The sequence below is a fragment of the Ostrea edulis genome, chromosome 5 (genome assembly GCF_947568905.1).
Source record: "Ostrea edulis chromosome 5, xbOstEdul1.1, whole genome shotgun sequence".
NCBI lineage: Eukaryota > Metazoa > Mollusca > Bivalvia > Ostreida > Ostreidae > Ostrea > Ostrea edulis.
In genome coordinates, this window is record NC_079168.1 from 10,599,898 (window position 1) to 10,621,403 (window position 21,506).

The following is a 21,506-nucleotide window of genomic DNA, read 5'->3' on the forward strand; positions in this document are numbered from 1 at the left end:
ACAGTAGATTTTGATCATTAAAAGTGAAAAATATAATTTTGGGGAAAATCGTGAATCAGTCCCTTTAAACCAATTTCGAACACTGATTGAATAATTCAAAACATTGAAATCAGCTACTAGAGCATATGAAATGATACCTTGTTGGCCATATTAGTTTACAGCTGGAGTGCAAGACTTTGTTAAAAGTTAGAAACTTGAGTATTCATTTTATGACCCAAAAATGATAAGAAACATTCATATCTATTTGTAAATTATCAATTTATTTTTTGTTTGATATTAAAAAAATATCAAATTTTGTATAAAATAATTTATCTTTAAGGAATGTAGAGGTTGGTTAGTTGTATATTGTTTAACGTCCCGCTCGAGAATTTTCACTCGTATGAAGACGTCACCATTGCCGGTGAAGGGCTGCAAAATTAAGGCCTATGCTCGGTGCTTACAGCCATTGAGCAGGGAGGAATCTTTATCATGCCACACCTGCTGTGACACAGGGTCTCAGTTTTTGCAGTCTCATCTGAAGAACCACCCCATTTAGTCACCTCTTATGACAAGCAAGGGGTATTGAGGACCTATTCTAACCCGGATCCCCATGAGGCAGAAATGTAGAGGTGAGTATAGCATTTTATTTTTTCTACTTTGTTGGAGCCAAGCCAGTCAGAGAGCTCTGTGTTATTTATTTAATCATATATTAATACTTCATATTTGTATGTCCCTGAAATCAAGGGTGAGGAGGGGGGGGGGTGTTTTGGTCTGTCTCTATCAATTGTCTTTTTTTTTTTATCTGTTTGCAACTTTAACCTTGGTCATAACTTTTGAACTTCACATTTTTCTTGATTGTCGAGAATGAATTGAAAGTTCAGGGTTAAATCAGCGTGATTGATAACTCAATATCACAATTGAATGTGGCAGCACTTATTTTCCCCAAACCAATTGTTTTTTCGTTTTACAGATTGTAACACTGTTATCAGATTTCAATGTTTTCTTCATTCATTTAATATTTTGAATGAATATGAAAACGATTTTCTGTGAATTTATTGTTTTGTGCAAACAAATGCTGCAGCTAATGTGGAAATTGATGCCTTGCTGTAGGCAAGTGTAGAGTCTAAGAGTGAGTGTGTATATGATGTGTCACTTTGTATAAGGAAATAACACCTGAGGGTGTTTTATACCTGATGTTTATGAATTTTTTGTCAATTTCTGTGTTTTTGGTATTATCAGATGGTGTTATTAATATCTGTGTGTTTTTGGTATTATCAGATGGTGTTATTAATATCTGTGTGTTTTTGGTATTATCAGATGGTGTTATTAATATCTGTGTGTTTTTGGTATTATCAGATGGTGTTATTAATATCTGTGTGTTTTTGGTATTATCAGATGGTGTTATTAATATCTGTGTGTTTTTGGTATTATCAGATGGTGTTATTAATATCTGTGTTTTTGGTATTGTCAGATGGTGTTATTAATATCTGTGTGTTTTTGGTATTATCAGATGGTGTTATTAATATCTGTGTGTTTTTGGTATTGTCAGATGGTGTTATTAATATCTGTGTGTTTTTGGTATTGTCAGATGGTGTTATTAATATCTGTGTGTTTTTGGTATTATCAGATGGTGTTATTAATATCTGTGTTTTTTTGGTATTGTCAGATGGTGTTATTAATATCTGTGTGTTTTTGGTATTATCAGATGGTGTTATTAATATCTGTGTGTTTTTGGTATTATCAGATGGTGTTATTAATATCTGTGTGTTTTTGGTATTATCAGATGGTGTTATTAATATCTTAATATTATTATTGCTATTGTTATTGATATAGATGGGACCAAAATAGGAGTTTGAACTTTTATATTGGTTATATAAAGAAAAAATGATGTTTGTGTATTTGAATTAAAATCTTTTTGATATGTACAGGTGAAAAGGTTAGAAGATAATTAACAAACAGAGATCTCTCTCATAAATCCTATAAACAATACAGAATGGAGAACAGAGCAGACACGGACCCCTGGAAACAGGAGGGGCAGGATTGGGTGCCTTGAAAGAGGAAGCATCCCCTGTTGATCATCCACACCCTCTGTGAACCCTTTGTCTTAATCAGGTAAATGGAGTAATCCTAAAGTCATAATTGGTTCCATTATGGTATCATAATTAACATTCATTTATTTAATGACACATTAATATATAGAATGTTTTATACAGTTCTACCAAAGAAAGTTTAGGTGTCAAAACCTTTGATCCACTCCTAAATGCTCAGAAAAACAGTGAATTCTTTCAATGGGGCCTAATGGTTAAAGCACATTTTATTTAAGGAATTGTCAGCTTTAAAGACGCTGTTGACATTTGAATTTAAATAAAAGTGGACAGGTCTGTGCCATGAATGTCAGGATAAGCTTCTAAATGACTCGGTTTTAAGAGCGTTTCTATCAAAGATCAACAAAATCACCAGGATGAAGGTTTTAATGAAAGAAAAAAATTTTTATACTGCAGACTTTTTGTGACACATTAAATATCTACCTGACTTTTAGGATTTCATGTTTTATTATGATAAAGTGATTTGTTTTGAAGTTGGTTGAAGGCAGTGTAGAAAAGCTTGAGTATTAAATGCATGATTTTGCCTTTTCCCCATCTTTTGACTGATCATAATTAAACCATGTTAACCAAGAGAGATTTCTAGTTGGTTTATTAATGGATTTTCCATTGTAGCCTGAAAGTAGATTAATTAGCATTACAATCATAGATTAATTAGCATTACAATCATAGATTATTTGAGTTTAATGTGGATGGAATGCTGATGTTTATTTTGGAAAATAATATTGTAACTGTATACCATCATTTATGTCTGTATAGATAAATTGTAATCAACAAGGTCATTGGCATATGTATAAGAGGTTGATGTTCTCGGGCATTGGAGGTATTCAATACTCTTTGTAAATATATTCTCAACTCATCTTTGAAAAAGTACACTTTTATCATGATACTTCTGTGTCATTGAAAAGGGGAATTGATTTCTAGGGAAATGAATTTCTGCTGCAATGAATTATTTTTGGTTAATGAGTAAAATGCAGTAAATGGTGGCCAGGGACGTTTGCCTTTCATTTGGCAGGAAAACTTACCAGGCCATGAGATATTTTAGGCCAAATTGTGTAAACTAAGTGTAAATGCTAGTTGCATTTGACTGTTAATGGAAATATTTACACTCTTGAAGTGGGTTTCATAGCTGTTTGATTTGTCCAGTATTGGCTGTGAGTGGTGGAATTACAGGGCCCTTACCTGTACTAGCAGAAGGTAAAGGTGAGATGATGAATGGCTGTAATTAGAAATGACATGGGATGGTTTGATTGTTTTTTGTTTTTTTTCATGTTTGATGCCCTCCCAGGAATGTTTACAGGAAAATACCTATTTCATGATTTTTTCATTGCTTTTGCATTTTCACGGTTGTTTGAATTTCATTTTTGAGAGTCGTGTGAATTCTTCTAGGCGAGGAGGTGTACTGCTCGATAAAGTAAGTGATTCAACTTGTTTTGATCTGTTGCACACACAATTAAAAATCCCGATCTTCATTTGTAACGGATGCCTACGTTATTTGTACCATTTTTTAAAGTTAATAATTCATGCAGCATTCACTATTCACATCCCTTAATTTCCCAAATTAATAGGGAATAATTGGATTGAAATGTAAACTAATTGATGTTAAAACCTGCTCAAATTTTGATCACGATAATGTCATTTGAACTTTTATGTTAAGGGAGGGTTAATTGTTGTTATTGTTTTAGAAATGCAAATGAAATACTATATTGCTGTGTATATGCCATTGACCAGGATGCTGTTATTGAGTGTGATTGTAAGCTATGCAACGTAGAATTAATTAAATCTACAGATCTTAATTAATATGGCAAACCCTAGTAGATTGTGGAAATGACTGAGACTGCTTGTATATAGAAAAACCTGGCATGAAGGAATAGCTATAATAGTTAATTAATGCAGACATTTGTATACTTTATAATTAACTGGAATTATACATGCAACATTACACAATTCTTTTTACCTGATTTGCATACTTTACTATGTGTGCAAGGTTCATAATGAATTTATACGGACAATTAAGTTTACATTGCAAGGTGCTCCAAGTTCTTTTTCGCCTCATTGTATTTGTTCATTGTTTGCTAAGGAAATATCTCACTTAATTTGATATGTTTGGATTCACATATTTATGGTTAGAAATTAGCAGTAATACCAATGTTTAATGTATGTATTAATGCATCTCAATGGGGATTATTGTTAACTTTTGTTTGATTTATGACATTTTCCCAGTACATTAATGCAATTATGACTTTCCTAGTGCATTCATGTACTAATATTTACATTTAGTACAATGATTTTGCCTTCGATATCTCTATAGCAATTGGAATCGATAGCCCTTTCCTCATGAATGTGATGCAATATGCTGGTTTCAAGATACGTCCGAGTTATTTCCCTTTGGAGAACTCTTGTACATAGTAAAGCATGAAACAATTTGCTTATACATGCGGCAGTGGGACGAATATTCATGATTGCGTAAGTGAATGTACTCAGTAAGTTTCTCATACACTGTTTGATCACCCGAATTCGACTGATACACAAACTAAGTAGCAAATACATGGAATTTTTATTATATCACATTATTTCTTTGGTCAGAAGTACTATATCTAGGATACTTGGAAATATAACATTGTTTTTATTTCTTTCGATAATATTTTGTATTTCCCACATTTACATATTTAAAGAGAAGCCGCTTTTAATACATTTTATTGTCTTCCTCACTGACTGTAGGTCATGTACTCTGTCCCACTTAGGCATTCAAAGTTCCACTTAATGCACCTCCTACACAGAAGAGCTAGATCGTATCTCGAAACTGATGTACTGTGAATGATGTTTGTATGAGCTAGTCTTATGAAATATAGTGCATCTATTTCAAAAGCTGGGAATTCTGACAGAAATTACTATTAATATGAAAGTAGAATGTAAATTTTCACATTTGAAAATACATGAGGGTATGAACTGCACCACTTCACGCCACCATACTTTTCATGAAACGTTAACGTGCTTTATGATGCCGGATTGGAGTGTCACAGTTTTTGCCTTCATGTATTTTCAAAATTCCCCAGTACATCCATGTAATTATGATCCCCCCCCCCCAGTACATCCATGTAATTATGATCCCCCCCCCCCCCCAGTGCATTCATGTAATATGACTCCACTCCACCCACCCCCAGTACATTCATGAAAGTTGAAGATAGTAACTCATGTAATTAGGACTCTCCCCCCCCCCCCCTCCTCAGTACATTCATGTAGAATTATGACCGACCCCCCCACTCCCCCCATACATTCATGTAATTGATGATTTTTTCCCTAGTACTCATGTAATTATGACTGATCTAAAGATAAGGACAGAGAAAATTCAAGTCTATACATTATGACATTGACTGCAACCTCTCATAGATTAATATTAACCCTATAGCTTCTTTTTTTTATCTCATTTACCTGAGATTATGAACTGACATAGATTTGCTCAATTCTTCTTTGTCTTGTGGCCTTTAGTTGAACAATGCAGTGCATCATATACACTGGAAATGAGTAGCTGTTTATTGTATAACAAATTGTGATATTTACATTTCCAATGCGTTTGCTTATCTTTACAAATTGTACTGATGGGCATTTCCTCATGAACACGCTGCAGTCGTAAACAATGTGCATATGAATCGTGATAAATATAGTAGGTCTATTCTAACAGCTAGAAATTAGAACAGAAATGAAAGTAGAATGTGTATATATATATCTGCATGTATTTATATCACTTTTGAAAATACACGAGAGTATAATGAACTGCAACACTTCATGCCGGCATACCATTCATTAAGGAGGTACTCTACATTGTCATAATGGCTAACTTCATTTTAAAACATGGATGAAAATATAAATATCAGCACTATTTGTCTATTCTTTTAAAAATTCATCGCCTAGCTGAGTAGGTTATCATGTTGACTGCTGAACTGTAGATCGTAGGTTTGAGTTTCTAAGCAGCTAGGGGTTTTAGATTTTTTTTTCCAGATTGCTTTCTACTAAAACTGCATTTTTCGACTAAATAGTGTAAAGTTAATGAAAGTTTTTAGCTTTAAAATATTGTTGTAAATATCCTTTACTTTTCATCCATATCAAATTTTTCTGGTGTAGCATACCTCCTTAAGTGCTAACATGTTTCATGAATGAAGTGTGCTGGCATGAAGCATTGCCGTTCATACCCTCATGTATTTTCAAGAATGAAATTTATTTAAGACAAAACATCAAATTGAATGTCAGTCATGGCAAGGTGGTATAATTGTGCCATTTGACATCATGACACAAACAGTATATTGGCAGACGTAACAGGGAGGGGACTGTTTTGTGCAACAGAAAATACAAACTTAATCAGCAACCATTCATATCAATAAAGCTTCTAATTTCAACTCCCTAGACATACTCAGTGATTTGAATATGCATGGTGACAGCCTCCCTCCATCATTGCCACGAGATTAGTTAAGTATTACCCCCAAGGTCACAAAAGTGTATCAATTTTTACATGGGGAATATGCAAATGATCAGGTGAACAGAATGGTCCATGGGCCTCTTGTGTAAAATTGAGGATTATACGTAATGAAGTGGTATAATACCTATGACTCAAATGTGTGTAATAAGTCCACCCTTAGGCCGTTTACAGTGATGTTCAAGGTCACTTGGAATCAATGTCTGAAATTAATTTGACCATCCCTGTAACACTGCTGGGTGGTCTGAGTTTTCTTTATTGTTTTGTTCTTATTATAATCTTTATTTTGTATTTAAACTGAAAAAAAGATTACGACATGGGCATTTTAAATGTCTTACTTTAAATACCAACAGTGCTGCCTCTCTCTCTCTCTCTCTCTCTCTCTCTCTCTCTCTCTCTCTCTCTATATATATATATATATATAAAATCATATTATATCATATTATATATATATGTCCTACTACAGACAAAATTCCCTCTCTATATATAATAGAATAAACATACTCCTGAAGAATTTAAAGAAACTAGTGGAGAGTATTCTCAATCAGCTGTGGTATTTTTATTCTCTCTCTTTCTGGTTTGTCTGCATGTATACATTGTTATGTATATATCGTTTTAGAATGATCAAAGATTAGATATTAGATCCACTCACATACATAAGTATTCAAGTACGTGAACGGATCTTAGTTAAACATGAATTTTAATTAGAATGTTTTTAAATGATCATGTATTACCAATTCAGATGGAAGTTACACAGAACTCAATATGTTATTTAGGTCGATCTGCTATACATGGACACACCTTCGATACTTTGTACATAAGTACCTACTAAATGATGCAGTGATTATGATGAGACGACAGTCGGTAATGTTATCTGTAAAGGTGTGAATGGTCATGTACTGATACTTATTCTCGTTAGAGCCTTGAGCAGGTAGGCGAAAGGCTTGTCCACTTCTCTGTAGAAATTCCCTGCCACCCATTCCTCATCAGATATTAGCTTAGTTAAATTCTACATGTAATGCAGGTTTTATAAGTGTGAAAACTTTAAAAATATCACACGAGAGAGAGAGAGAGATAGCTATCTTGACAACACATTGATGCATCGTTTTATTGAATTGAGCAGGAACTGGTTCCCGGCTTGTCATCTGAGCAGATAACTGAAAACACTAAATCACTGAAGCATAGTGTCTGTTGAAGAATTGATGAGGGCTGCAGTTTAACGTGTAGGGAGCGTCAGTAGGGGAGGCGATGGATCGTTTATTGACAGGTAAGTCCACTGCTGTGTACAGCCAAGGTCCATCTGATCATTACAGCCGGTGACGTGTGAAATGTGGGTTTTTGATGTCAGTCCTGTTGTTTTCGATCGTGTGCATTACAATTATCAGTTTTCTTTTGATACAACAGTGTTTTGTAAAGGTTATGGTGTATATTGTTTTTGGTGTTTTGTTACGTTGATGAGATCAATTGCTATCTGACTGCTGACAACTCTGTATTGTACTTAATAAGACCGAACCATACAGCAATTAATTTCTTTCAAGAAATTTGAAAATGATTTTTTATAGTAAACATAACTTAAGTCAAAATCTGAATTTTGTCATGAAATGATTGAGAAGTCAATCATTCCAAAATAAAATTGTGATTCAATTTTGCTTCATTAAATTTCTAGTGTCTGCATGTTAAGAGTTTCGGTTCAAAAGTAAAGAACATCTAACAGGTGATTGAAATATTGACTTAAGTCTGAGTTTGTTACATGATTTGGGGCCAGGGGATCTATAAATGACTTTTTTATGAAAATTTTTTGATATACATACATTCATCTGTATGTATATGTATTTATATATAAATGAAATAATAGCCTACAGTCTAGGGCAACAAGGCAATATCCCACAGCTATATATGGCCTTTTTTCTGTCGTTTTCGTACAATTAACAAGATAGTCTAGAACTAAAGTGTACATTATCTTAATGGAATGGAGAAGTTTGGTTATGTTTGTACCATTCAGGTACTGAACGTTTAGGAGATTGTAAGCCAATACAAAACCACATGATTGACTAGAATCTTTAGATAAGCACATTCAAATTACAAACAGAAACAGTAAACATGTGAAAAACCCCATTATCTCGATAAGCAACAGGTGAGATGGTATGATTGTCTCGTTACCTATACCAACAAATACGGATGTATGTATCAATACACTGTTACTGTATATTCTCAGCTATCACTCTATTTGATGTGAAGTGCACCCCTCCCCCAAAAGTCCTCAAGTACATTCATTTTATTTAAAATACCCTTAAAATCGGAATCAATTAAGGTATAAATTTTTGGGGTATTACCCTTAACATGGGAATCAATTAAAATATAATTTGTTTAAGGGGATAATATCTTTAAAATGGGAATCTGCATGACTACAAACAAAGATTTTTCAAGAATGATGAAAATGAAAACCAAAGTTATGTTTTTATGATTATAAAGTGAATGCATTTTACAGTAAGGAATGCCATTTATTCCCATAAGTTCTCAATATCTAAGTCCAAAAGAGTGAGGAAAATTTGTATAGAGTTACATTATATAAGGGAGGAATAATATATTTCAACTTTTGAACATCATAGAACATTTACAAGTCTTTAATTTTTATTGAAAAATTTATATTTGTACTTATTTGTGTATCCATTTTTGTTTGAAGCAGTTCTAGTTTTCACTTGTATATGTTGTTTCTTTTCCCCTTTTCTGTTTATCATATATAAACTTGTATCCTTAAGTATAAATTGTTTGGGGATAATAAAAAATATTATTAATAATTCTTTAAATTTTGAAGCAGTTCTAGTTTTTACTTGTATATGTTGTTTCTTTTCCCCTTTTCTGTTTATCATATATAAACTTGAATTTTTTTTTAGGGGGTTGGGTGGGGCAGGGGGCTATGGGTTGTCTGTGAATGATATACCCAGTGTATGCGATCGATTATAAATTCAGCTGAAGGGTTTAGTGGGATAATGAAAGCTCTGGTCGCTAAAGAAATGGGTTTATTTTTTTGTTGGGAGTGTGCATGGATTTATTTGTGATGGAAAATGCTTGTGCATTGAGAATTCTAAGGGATGGAAGCTTGGAAGATCTCAGGATATAAATTGGATGTTCAGTTCAACAAAGCTAACTCCAAAGGTGAACCCAGTGTTCATTGTGATTTTTAAAAAAGAAAACCCAAAGCTGACTGAGAACTGATCCAAAGCTGACTGAGAACTGACCCAAAACTGACAGAGAACTGACCAATAGCTTACTCAGAGCTAACTGCTGACTCACAGCTTACTCTTAGATGACTTAGTGCTAACCCACAACTGATCCAAATCTGACTCGGAGCTAACCCACAACTGATCCAAAACTGACTCAGAGCTAACCCTCAACTGATCCAAAACTGACTCAGAGCTAACCCTCAACTGATCCAAATCTGACTCGGAGCTAACTCACAACTGATCCAAAACTGACTCAGAGCTAACCCTCAACTGATCCAAAACTGACTCAGAGCTAACCCTCAACTGATCCAAAACTGACTCAGAGCTAACCCTCAACTGATCCAAATCTGACTCTGAGCTAACCCACAACCTATCCAAATCTGACTCAGAGCTAACCAATAACTGACTGATGGCTGATTGAGAATTGACCTATAACTGACTCTGAGCTGACCTGGATGGCATACCGGACTGAGATTTTACCGGAGTAAACCCAGAGTGAGGACTGTCAGTTTTCTGGTTTCACTCTGGTGCTTGGGTTATCAAGATTTAAATCAAATGCACAAGGATTTACTATAAATACCTGGTAAATCTTTTTGAAGAGATGTCTGCTTTGAGATTTGTAAAAATACCATTATGGTTATCTGATTGATCAGAGAAGCAGAACACTGGCTTCATCTGCTTGGTGTGTTTATGATTTCCACATGGGTAAATCATCTAGACCTTATAGTACAATGTATGTGTTTGCTGATCCATCTTCTGCCCTTGTGCACAGCAAAAGAAAATTGGCCTTAAACTTTGTCTTATTTTGAACCTGATCTGTTTTGTCACACATGAAATATATATGCATTATGGCAATTAAGAAATTTATTGATCTTTTAAATTGCAGATTTTTGGATTAATTTTAATAATGTTTTAACTTTCACTCCGGTTTTTCTTTAACATTCACTGAGGGTTATCTCAATAACTTTCAACTTCTGAAATGGCTAAAATCACTGAATGTGAATAAACGTTTTTTATATCACGTACGGATCGAGTGTTATTAAACGAGTGCTTTTCAGTATGCCTGTGTGAAGATATATCATCTCATGAAAGGTGAAGATAACAAACAGCAATCAATCTCATAACTCCTATTAGCAATACAAAATAGAGAGTTGGGCAAACACGGACCCCTGGACACACCAGAGGTGGGATCAGGTGCCTAGGAGGAGTAAGCATTCCCTGTCGACCGGTCACACTCGCTGTGAGCCCTATATCCTGATCAGGTAAACGGAGTTATCCATAGTCAAAATCAGTGTGCCAAGAATGGCCTAACAATCAGTATGAAACACGTCAGACAGCATTTGACCCAATGATAGGTTGTATAATTTCAAATACTGAAAGACATTTCTAAATCAAGAGAGTACAAATGTTTGACAATAACTTAAAATATAACATCCTCCATTTTGGGTTTATACATGTACTGGGTTTTATTTTCTTTCATTAAACCCACAGAAAGAACAAAGTTTGCAAACAATGGCTGGCATAGAATGTGAAACATTGGACTTGTAAATGTTAAACTTTCCATCTAGGCTGTATACTTAAAAATTTCATATTATTGTAATTTTCAGTTTAAAGTGCATGAGAACTGTTCCTAATTCATATAACATGCATATTGAATATAATCTTAATGAAGGTTAGAGGTATAATTGTGGTATAACACACTATCAGTATCAGATTAAATTTCATGTGATGACTCAGTTTCAGATACATTATACTGGTATATCAAATAGGATTCCTATCATACTCTCGTTATTTCTCCAGTGAACTCTGTGGATTGATGTATCACAGTACTTTTGCAGATTTAAAGTTTGTCCGGGATCTCTACAACGGGAGCTGATATATTAGACGGGCTTTAAAATGGATTGTAACACATGATGACAAATTAACACCACAAGATGGAATAAACAAATCCTTTATAAAACATTAATTTCTAGAATAAACTTTTGTTTCTTTTATGTAAGTCGCAGTAAATCTGTAAACGTAATGTTTATGGAAAGGTTAAGTCACCAGGGGTTATCAAAATAAGACAATTTAGTAGGCAAGGTCAGAACAAAATAATGATGTCATTATCAATGTGGATTATTGAAGTTACAACCACTATAGGTGTAGTTTATTATGCATTAAAAAAAAACAAGACACAAGGAATAAATTCCAGATTGAATACATTAATCTTATCATATTTACATTTCTAATTTTTTTGCCTTTGATATATTTACAAATTGTAATTGTTACAGTAATTTCCTCATGAATGCGTTGCAGTTGTGAACAAGGTGCGTATGAATCGTGATAAATATAGTATGCTGGACGTTCATTCCCTCGTGTATTTTCAAAAGTGAAATTTATTTCTTAAGACAAATCATCAAAATGATTAGGCACAAGTTCAGAGACTTAGATATCTCTCTCCCATTTCTGGAATAAATCATGTACTCAGATGCATGCCTATAAAAATACATAGAGAGTTTGATTAATGCAAATTAAATCCTATTTCAATTGGTATAGAATTTACAAAGTTTTCACAAGAGTACACATTCAGAAGAATAAAAGTTTTACTAATTAATTGACACAGGTTTTTATTGATTTCACTACATAATTTGAAAGTAAAATATTCAAGAAAGTAGTGAAGTATAACTTTGATCCATTAACCATGGATAGGCCCAAGTACTTGTACTTATAAATGTAATTTGTGTTAGTTTACTGCCGATCTCTGACTTACCTCGTGAATTAGTTTACTGCCGATCTCTGACTTACCTCGTGAGTGTGATGTAAATGTAATTTGCTTTAGTTTACTCTGCGTTGCTTTTCCTGTATTCATTAATGAAACAATTAGAAATTAACGAAGAACAAATTTAAGGAATTTCATAGATGTGTGGTTTGTTTGTGTTATCGAGAAACAAAAGAAATGATTAATCGTTAATGAGATTATTTCATGCATTAAAATGATTTTACCTATCAATTTTCCTCAAGCTTTCATTGATTCCTCCTTCAAACAAAAGAACAGACATATAATGACTGGGGCAAATATACGTCCTTACTGTACGTAGTCCTTCTTTTTACACTGAGAAGTGATTACTTTTCAATCGTTGAAAATTTGACGTGGAATTACTTCCACCTATTATATGCAGCTGTTACTGTAGATTTTATTAATTATGTAATGGCTTGACCTTGAGCTAATTAATCACTGATATTATTCAGCTTGAACGTAATGTACCAACAATTTATTTTCGCATTCAATCAATTTCAAGGAAAAGAGAATTGATAGCTATAAACACGTTTCTTTGTTTAGCATTGGAGAGGAGAAAATAATGGACTAGACCCACTTTAAACTGGTCGGGCGGCATGTTGCAGGTATTCTGAGAACGGTGGACAATTTAAATGGCCTTTTAATTGGGATTTTAATATGTTCTATAAATACATTGTGTTGTTTCCAATGTATATGCATTGGATGATAGTGAGAGTGGTCAGCAGTGGCTGGAGTGTTAAAATTGGGACAGTTTGACATCATCTTGCCATATTTTGTGTAATTAATTTTGAAAATCCAAAGACATGGTGGTGAAATGATGGGTAGTGTGCTGAAGATATTGAACATTATGTTTGTTTTGTGAGGGGAAATTTTCTTTAGACTTTGTGGTTGCTTTTCATATTTGGAATGAGGATTATTTTAGGCACCATTATCTCAAAAATTTCCTGAGATAACCTGTGAAGTTAGTAACTTGTTGGAAGGTGTTTCAGATGAATGGTAGGAGTAAATTTTTTATGAAAGGTTTGTTAATAAAGGACAAGATTTGTTTCTATAGTCAAAGAAAGCTATTTACATTTCAAAAATATTGCTGAGAGATATATTTTAGCATTGATTTCTTGAGAATTAGTAAATATTAAGTTCTCTTTGTTATAAAATTTAGTGAAAAATATATGATTTGCAGTTTTGAATGTATTAATTTGCCTGTCTGGGAACAGAATTTTACCACCAGTAGTAGTGTAGCATTAGTAATTCAACTTAAGAGGGTACTAATCAATAATTTTATTTCTTCTTTGTCAATCATGTATATATATCGGTAGTCATATTTCCGTGTCCTTGGAGAGTTACTTATAAGCCTCCCGGATTCTCGGTGTGAATACCCTGGGAGTCAGTTGCTTACACATGCATATGTTTAATGTTACGGGTATATGTTTTCTTAAAGGTTGTTGACTTTATGATTTTTAATGCTGGGGTTTCCTTTAATGAGATTTACTCTTGACAATGAAAAATCTTTTGTGAAATAAACACTTGTTCCATGTGATTATGAATTTTGAATGTACATTTAATGTATGCTATGTACAGGCAAATGCTTTACATGCTTATAAATCATTAAGCACCGATCCAATTGGAATTTGACATCAGATATCTGCTATAATACTCGCTAGGTACTGTAGTGAATATCTGAACGGATCTAACATCTAATTTTAATTAGACTGAGTAGTATAATTGCATTATTTTATATCTATCAAATATACCAGTCTACTTCAAGCGGAATTTAGAATAAGTATTGCAAATTTGTGTTGGGGGGGGGGGGGGGGGGGAATCTGTGAAACAATTGACTTCTGGAAAGCAGTTCTTCTGTCTGATTATGCAAGCTGTACAGGCTTAAATTTTTTCCCAAAGCATAAAGAATTATTTTAATGTAACAGAATTATTTAGTTACTAACTTTCTCTAAATCATATTTTTGCCTTTAAAAGAATATATATGAAATAAATATTGTGAGGTAACACCAAAATATGTTTGTTGAGGAAATGATATGGTGCTAGCTGACTCCTGCATATACCCATCATTTCGATGTAAATGATGGTATCATATGCATATATATTTTAGTGGGAAAATGCAAATTGAAAATTGTTTTTAAATTGTTTCTATAGTTTCAAACATGAGATGTGAGATGAAGTGAGGTTTTTGACGATGACTTCAGTATCCATGTTCATAGACATCTGAAATGGTCACATGACTGTCACTTGATAATGCGTTACAATATGGTAGAGCGACACGTACAGTTGCATGTAAATTCGGATTTAAAACCCAATACTTCTGGTTAGCACAGTTGTAACAATATAAGGCATGCTGGATATCCGTATAGATGTGACACGTTTCTATCAAGTGGATAAAATTTGACAAAACTTTGAACCACACAGCTTTGATTGGATCAGAATTGTCAAAACTGAGCACTTTTGTAATAAATTAATCCACAATGAACATTAAATACGGTAATAACCCGTCAATTACAATAAATTATACACCTGTATTTTGGAAAAAACTTATAAATGAAGTTTGAGAGGAGGGGAATGCATAGGAATTACTTGTCTGTCTGTCTGTATAGGTAAGATGTTATGAAAGCTTCTCTTTCATCTCATACTGTTGCAGGATTGATCAACTTAATTACATCAGAAGTATTATATGTGATGTCAAAGGTTAAGTGAATGGAACAATTTGATATAAGAAAAATGTTCAAAAGTTTTAATAGTGACATTTTTATAATTTGCTGTAACTGAATTGATAATACTGAATTACATGGGATGTATACATGTTGGGCAGGAATGACTCAATCCCATTGGTTTTGTGGGTCAAAGGTCCGATCAATAGTATGAGAAAAGCTAGGACTTTATTTAAGGGCCCTAAATTATAGTTTTTTCACCTTGATTTACGAGACTTTACACACAGACTTTAAATGAAAAGAATATTACTGCTTATTAGTCAATATATCTAGATACTGATGTCAAAGAAGACAGAAAATGTATTTTTTGGCTACATCGGAAACAAAACTTCTTGATTTTCCATGGCAGGGGTTACATGTACTAGTGTTCAAATAAAGCCATCTCTTAGTAATGCTCCCTGAAAAGTTTTCGGAGTAGCATATTGCTTTTGTGTCTGTCTGTCCATCCATGCTCATATCTCCAAGAATTTTTGCTAGAAATTGATCAGAAATATTCCTTTTTACACAGACTTTTGGACCAAGGTCATTTTGGAAACGTCACTCAGTACATATATCTTATATAAGGAAAAAGTTCTTTATTTCAACAGTTTTTGAACAGGTATTGATCATATATCACACAAGTAACAGGCAAATGGCTTTCAGACAAAGGTCACTCGATCAAGTTCATTTCGTAAAGGTCAATTATAGATGAATAATCAACGATACGTTGCAAAATATTGAATCCAAGGGCAATAACTCTGTTTTTATTGATTTCTTTATCAAGTCTATTATGCGATAGATTTCCTTTATTTTTTACAGACATTTTGTATATCTTTGTGAAGAAACATTTTCATGAAATTGTTATGAATGCTATTATATCATCATAACCAGTTTGTATTAAATTTTGATGATGCTGTTGAGTGTTGAAGGAAAATTGCAATTTTCTGACGTTGACATTATGATTCTGTTTATGTACGTCTCGCATCTTAAAAAGTGTGATTACCTATATATTTTACTTGATAATTTGTTAGTTTTAACTCCAATGAATGGAAATAAATACACTTTTTAAACTTGTATCAGATAAAACTGCGAGTATGGAGTTATCTTAACAATAAATTTTAAATTTAAAGAATGCATGACCACCCCAGTACAACACCTTTTTAATTCATATATAGATTCCGGAGATTGCACGAAATGACACTTTAAAATCTGCATAGGAATTCGGACATTCATACTCGACTTTCACTAAGTTCTGTCATTTGCTTCTAAATCTTTAAATAAAACATATCTGAGAAATAAATAGTCTTGTAAACAGGTTGTGTTAGAAAATTTATTCTTCCTGATTCAGGGGACGATTTTCTCTAATCAGTTTGTCATCTCATACTTGGATGGAACACAATGGTCTTCTGTTAGAATTTGTGTGTCTTTGATGTCCATCAGATCCTAAATCTCTTAGTAATCAAAGTATTGTAATGGTTTAACATCCATCAGGCTTTATCTCCAAGGTCAAGTCTTCTGACATAACAGCATTGCTTTGTGTTTGAAAGGTTACTGATAGATTGCTGTACAATCTATCAGTGTCCATATGGAAAATTAGATTGTCTATGTAGAAATTACTCGTATAGAAATTGACATTTATACAATTAAGTATAAGTATCTATGGCTTAATTGTTAGTGTTTAGTGAGATTATCACTAGTATCTATGGTGTAATTGTTAGTGTTTAGTGAGATTATCACTAGTATCTATGGTGTAATTGTTAGTGTTTAGTGAGATTATCATTAGTATCTATGGCGTAATTGTTAGTGTTTAGTGAGATTATCACTAGTATCTATGGTGTAATTGTTAGTGTTTAGTGAGATTATCACTAGTATCTATGGCGTAATTGTTACTGTTTAGTGAGATTATCACTAGTATCTATGGCGTAATTGTTAGTGTTTAGTGAGATCATCACTAGTATCTATGGCGTAATTGTTAGTGTTTAGTGAGATCATCACTAGTATCTATGGCTTAATTGTTAGTGTTTAGTGAGATTATCACTAGTATCTATGGCGTAATTGTTAGTGTTTAGTGAGATTATCACTAGTATCTATGGCGTAATTGTTAGTGTTTAGTGAGATTATCACTAGTATCTATGGTGTAATTGTTAGTGTTTAGTGAGATTATCACTAGTATCTATGGCGTAATTGTTAGTGTTTAGTGAGATTATCACTAGTATCTATGGCGTAATTGTTAGTGTTTAGTGAGATTATCACTAGTATCTATGGCGTAATTGTTAGTGTTTAGTGAGATTATCACTGTAGCTTTGTTTGTTGTTTTACGTCGAATTTAAGAATTTGTCACTGGTGTATAAATATAGTCACATCACCAGCTGTAGGTGAAGTACCACTAATTTTGACCTGCGTCTGACACAATACCTCCGTATTAAGGTCATATTTGGAGACCTGTGACTTTCACTTCTAATGCAGGGTGCTTGGCAAAGGAACAGTCAGTATTTAATTATTTTAAAAGTCAGATTAGGTTTGAAGCGGTCAATGGAATCAAGAATCAAACCCCGAGTCCTCCTGGTTAATGTAAAGCAAGCGTGTAAACCACGAGGCTGCAGACCAATGTGTCGTCTCTCAGTTTTAGTTAATGTAGTCCTGAAAGACTTTAAAAAAAAGAAAGATAATAGAATACTGCTATAAGCAGTATTTAATTTTGGCATTTTATTAGCGAGGGTGTTGAAATCGCTAAAATTGAATGTCGCTAACAATTTATTCCATATCGGAGGTAATAGTTACCTTTCTTAGGAATTTTAAAGTTGCTACAATAATTTTGTTGTCAGCTATTTTGCACTGAAGAATCTCTTGGGACGGATATATTTGGAGTTCATGTGGAAACAAATATGAGAATTTCAATAAATTGCAAGAAAATGGTTTTTTGTTTTTGTTTTATAAATGTTGAGAGCAAAATATTTTGTGGTAACAATTAAATGTTAATTACCAATCTTGGATTTGGTACTTTGTGTTAAACAATGAAAGAAAGCGAAGATTTAGAATTTATTTCTCGATATCCCAGGCCTTGACTAGTTACTATTATTAGTGGCTGTGACCTATGTGAGTGCACTGTGGCTACTCTACCGTCCAGTAGTCTAGGTCTATAGCTAGTAAAGTCTAAACAAAACCGACGTACTAGAAGAATTAAACTCCTGAGGGTTTGTATTATCCTAATTCCCCACTTGAAAAAAGAGTTAAATTTTCAATCTCAATTGTGTTTGAGAGACACTCTATATGATATAGTTAAGTTGTGATAAAGATTCTTACCAATGCCTCAGCTGGTGAGGTCATTATTCTGACACTTCAGATAGAATAAAATGGTGATCAAGTAAGTTCTTTATTACAACCTGTCTAAATCCAAGGAGGTAATGAGTAACCCCACTGTCCAGTACAAATGGAGTAAATGGAAGAGTTCTTGTAACCCTGAAGGCGTGCAGTGCTTTACAGTTTGTCCGAAGGCTGACCTGATTGGGGCCCCCATTCAAAAGTGGCTTAATGGTCTAGATATTGAAATGATCTTTTCCCCCTAAAGGATTATGGGTAAGGATTTTACAGATCTCTTGCTTTACTGCTTGCAACAATGGGTTATAGTTTGGACTTTGAACAAGTGGGACAGAATCATTATTTCTAATTTGAATCATCTATCATCTTCGATAGACAATAAATAAAAATTGTATCCCTACATATATATACCTCACAGCACTGACACTAAGCATTGTAAAAGTTGACTGTGTAGATTTACTTGCCAGTGAGAATATTTCAGCTAAGAGTGTCAAAAGACAAATAGATTTCAAAGTGCCAGCCGTGAGATGAATCACCAGAGTGTTAATTAAAGGTCTCATTTAAAAGACCTGTGACTCTCATATCAGATGCCATTTAGTGTCTGATCTGAAGGGACAGACACTACCCATTTGCTCATGATGGGACCCTCTCTCATAGTGAACTCTCGTGATGGGACCGTCTCATGGTGAACTCTTGTGATGGGACCCTCTCATGGTGAACTCTCGTGACGGGACCCTCTCATGGTGAACTCTCATGACGGGACCCTCTCATGGTGAACTCTCGTGATGGGACCCTCTCATGGTTAACTCTCGTGACGGGTCCCTTTCATGGTGAACTCTCGTGACGGGACCCTATCATGGTGAACTCTCGTGACGGGTCCCTCTCATGGTGAACTCTCGTGATGGGACCCTCTCATGGTGAACTCTCGTGACGGACCCTCTCATGGTGAACTCTCGTGATGGGTCCCTCTCTCATGGTTAACTCTCGTGACGGGACCCTCTCATGGTGAAATCTCATGACGGGTCCCTCTCATGGTGAACTCTCGTGACGGGTCCCTCTCTCATGGTGAACTTGCTCTCAGTACAATGGTGGGGTGAACTGGGACAATTATAATTACTACTATATTCAAGAAACAAGCATAAAACCATAAACTTTAACAGTTCTAGTGAAAGAGAAATAACAGTTCCATTGGATATACTTTTACATGTATTAACTAACTCCCAGGACAACAGCTGTTTCATTTAACCCAAGAACGAACCTGTTGCCTGAAGCCGTAGGCAGAGGGCTAATTCAGATCTGTTTGAGGGTCAAACAAAACAGTTGTTGTGCAAGGATCCAGTCTTATATAACTCTTTTGTTATACAACTTCATTTTCTTCATGTAAGTAAAGATATAGAAAAATAAAATAAAATGTAAATTTATAGGAAAAATAAAACGGCTCATATAATGACATTGCAGTATATGTAACAATCGTTAAACGTAAATCTAATTTACAACCAATGCATCATGTTGCAGGTGTGGATTGAAGATCATGCGACATTTGTTGATTTTTGGCACTTTTTAATGTTATGACAGTCAAATATTTTTTCAAGTTTTTTTTATTGCTTATACAAATGTAGTTCTCTATAGGGGAAAAAAATGTAGGTGTATAGCAATTTATATTAACTTCTTGATTGATTAACAAAAGCATGGAACTGCTGCTAGGTCACGCAGGCAGTGGATGTTGATGTAAGAAAAAGTAGCATTTAGTATGCCATTCTCTCCATGTACACAGTGCAGTGTTACCTTGAAAACACATCAATTAATGCACTTTATTAGTTTTTTGAACCAGAGTGTTTTCTATATTGAGCTGTAAACTCATAAGCAGATATTTGATGGCATGAATTACCTCCACGAATCAGTGGGAGAGAGTGTAAGCTTGCCATGGATTCGCCCCTCGGTGATCCGTCCTGCTAATTACTGAACATCCAGAGGTTTATAGATTTTTTTTGTACTAGTTGAACTAGTTTGTGACAGCTAGGTAGTTTGAATCTGATGGTGCTTGTAATTCTTTATTGAGTAGCTATAGCGCTGTTCTGTTTTGATAAACGCAGGACTTAATTACTGCATGATTTATTAAGTTGATAATTTTTGAGTTTCATATCATTTACATGTAGTACCCAGTAGAGATTTAGCATGTAAGGACTGATATGATAAAAAATTGTGGTGATTTATTGACTCTTCAGTGTTTGTGCGGGTCAGATACCCTCTTCATCAGAGTGTTATAACTAGTAATGAGGAAATGATGAGTGGTTTTTAATCACTTTGACAGGTACGCTTTATTTGACTGAGTGTTAGTAATTAGGATTACATTGTAAGAATGCACACTGAATTTATATGAAATTTAATTTTAGTTTGTCTTAATCTCAGCCAATTGAGCTGTTTTAATCATAGCTATGATTTTAGTAAATAAAATAAGAGAATGTAATGAAATATTATATGCTTTGTTCCTTGGAAGTTCATTGTATAACCAAATATATTTACATTTTCTATGAAAAATTTGAAAACAAAATTTTCTACATAAATAAAAAAATTCATAGGGCATGTGAAATAATTTTTAAATGTAATGTTTTACTGAAATGTACATGTTAGTAATGTATGTTTATTTGTTAACACAGAATATCATAATTTAGATTTATATGTAAATGCGAATTCCTCTGGATCAAGTCACCAGTGACAATATTGTCTCTAAAAAATATACTGTATGTTTTATGTCCTGTGGAGAATTTTATCTCTAATTCTGATTCAGAACATTCCTTTTTTGTTTCATTAATCTGGAGCAGTTATTTGTATCTGGTTTTAGTTATAGCATGTTATGGGACAATATAATTATCATAGGTTGTTTTTGATTTTTAAATCTTCGAATTTCCCCTTAAGTGATAGATCATTGAGAAC

General features: G+C 33.8%; 1 protein-coding gene across 3 annotated transcripts in view; it reads left to right on the top strand.

Moving 5' to 3' along the window:
• Window positions 1-612: 612 nt before the first annotated feature.
• LOC125652575 (uncharacterized) overlaps window positions 613-21,506 on the top strand; it is a 40,857-nt gene continuing 19,963 nt past the window's right edge. Inside the window, exons 1-2 of one of the 3 annotated variants that reach the window (XM_056166643.1) lie at window positions 613-2,091; window positions 7,676-7,819. The gene's annotated coding sequence lies outside the window, so the exon portion shown is untranslated. Of the gene's footprint in view, window positions 2,092-7,675; window positions 7,820-13,099; window positions 13,552-21,506 lie in introns of those variants that run through there. The other 2 variants (XR_008803382.1, XM_048881897.2) reach the window with 2 other exon arrangements.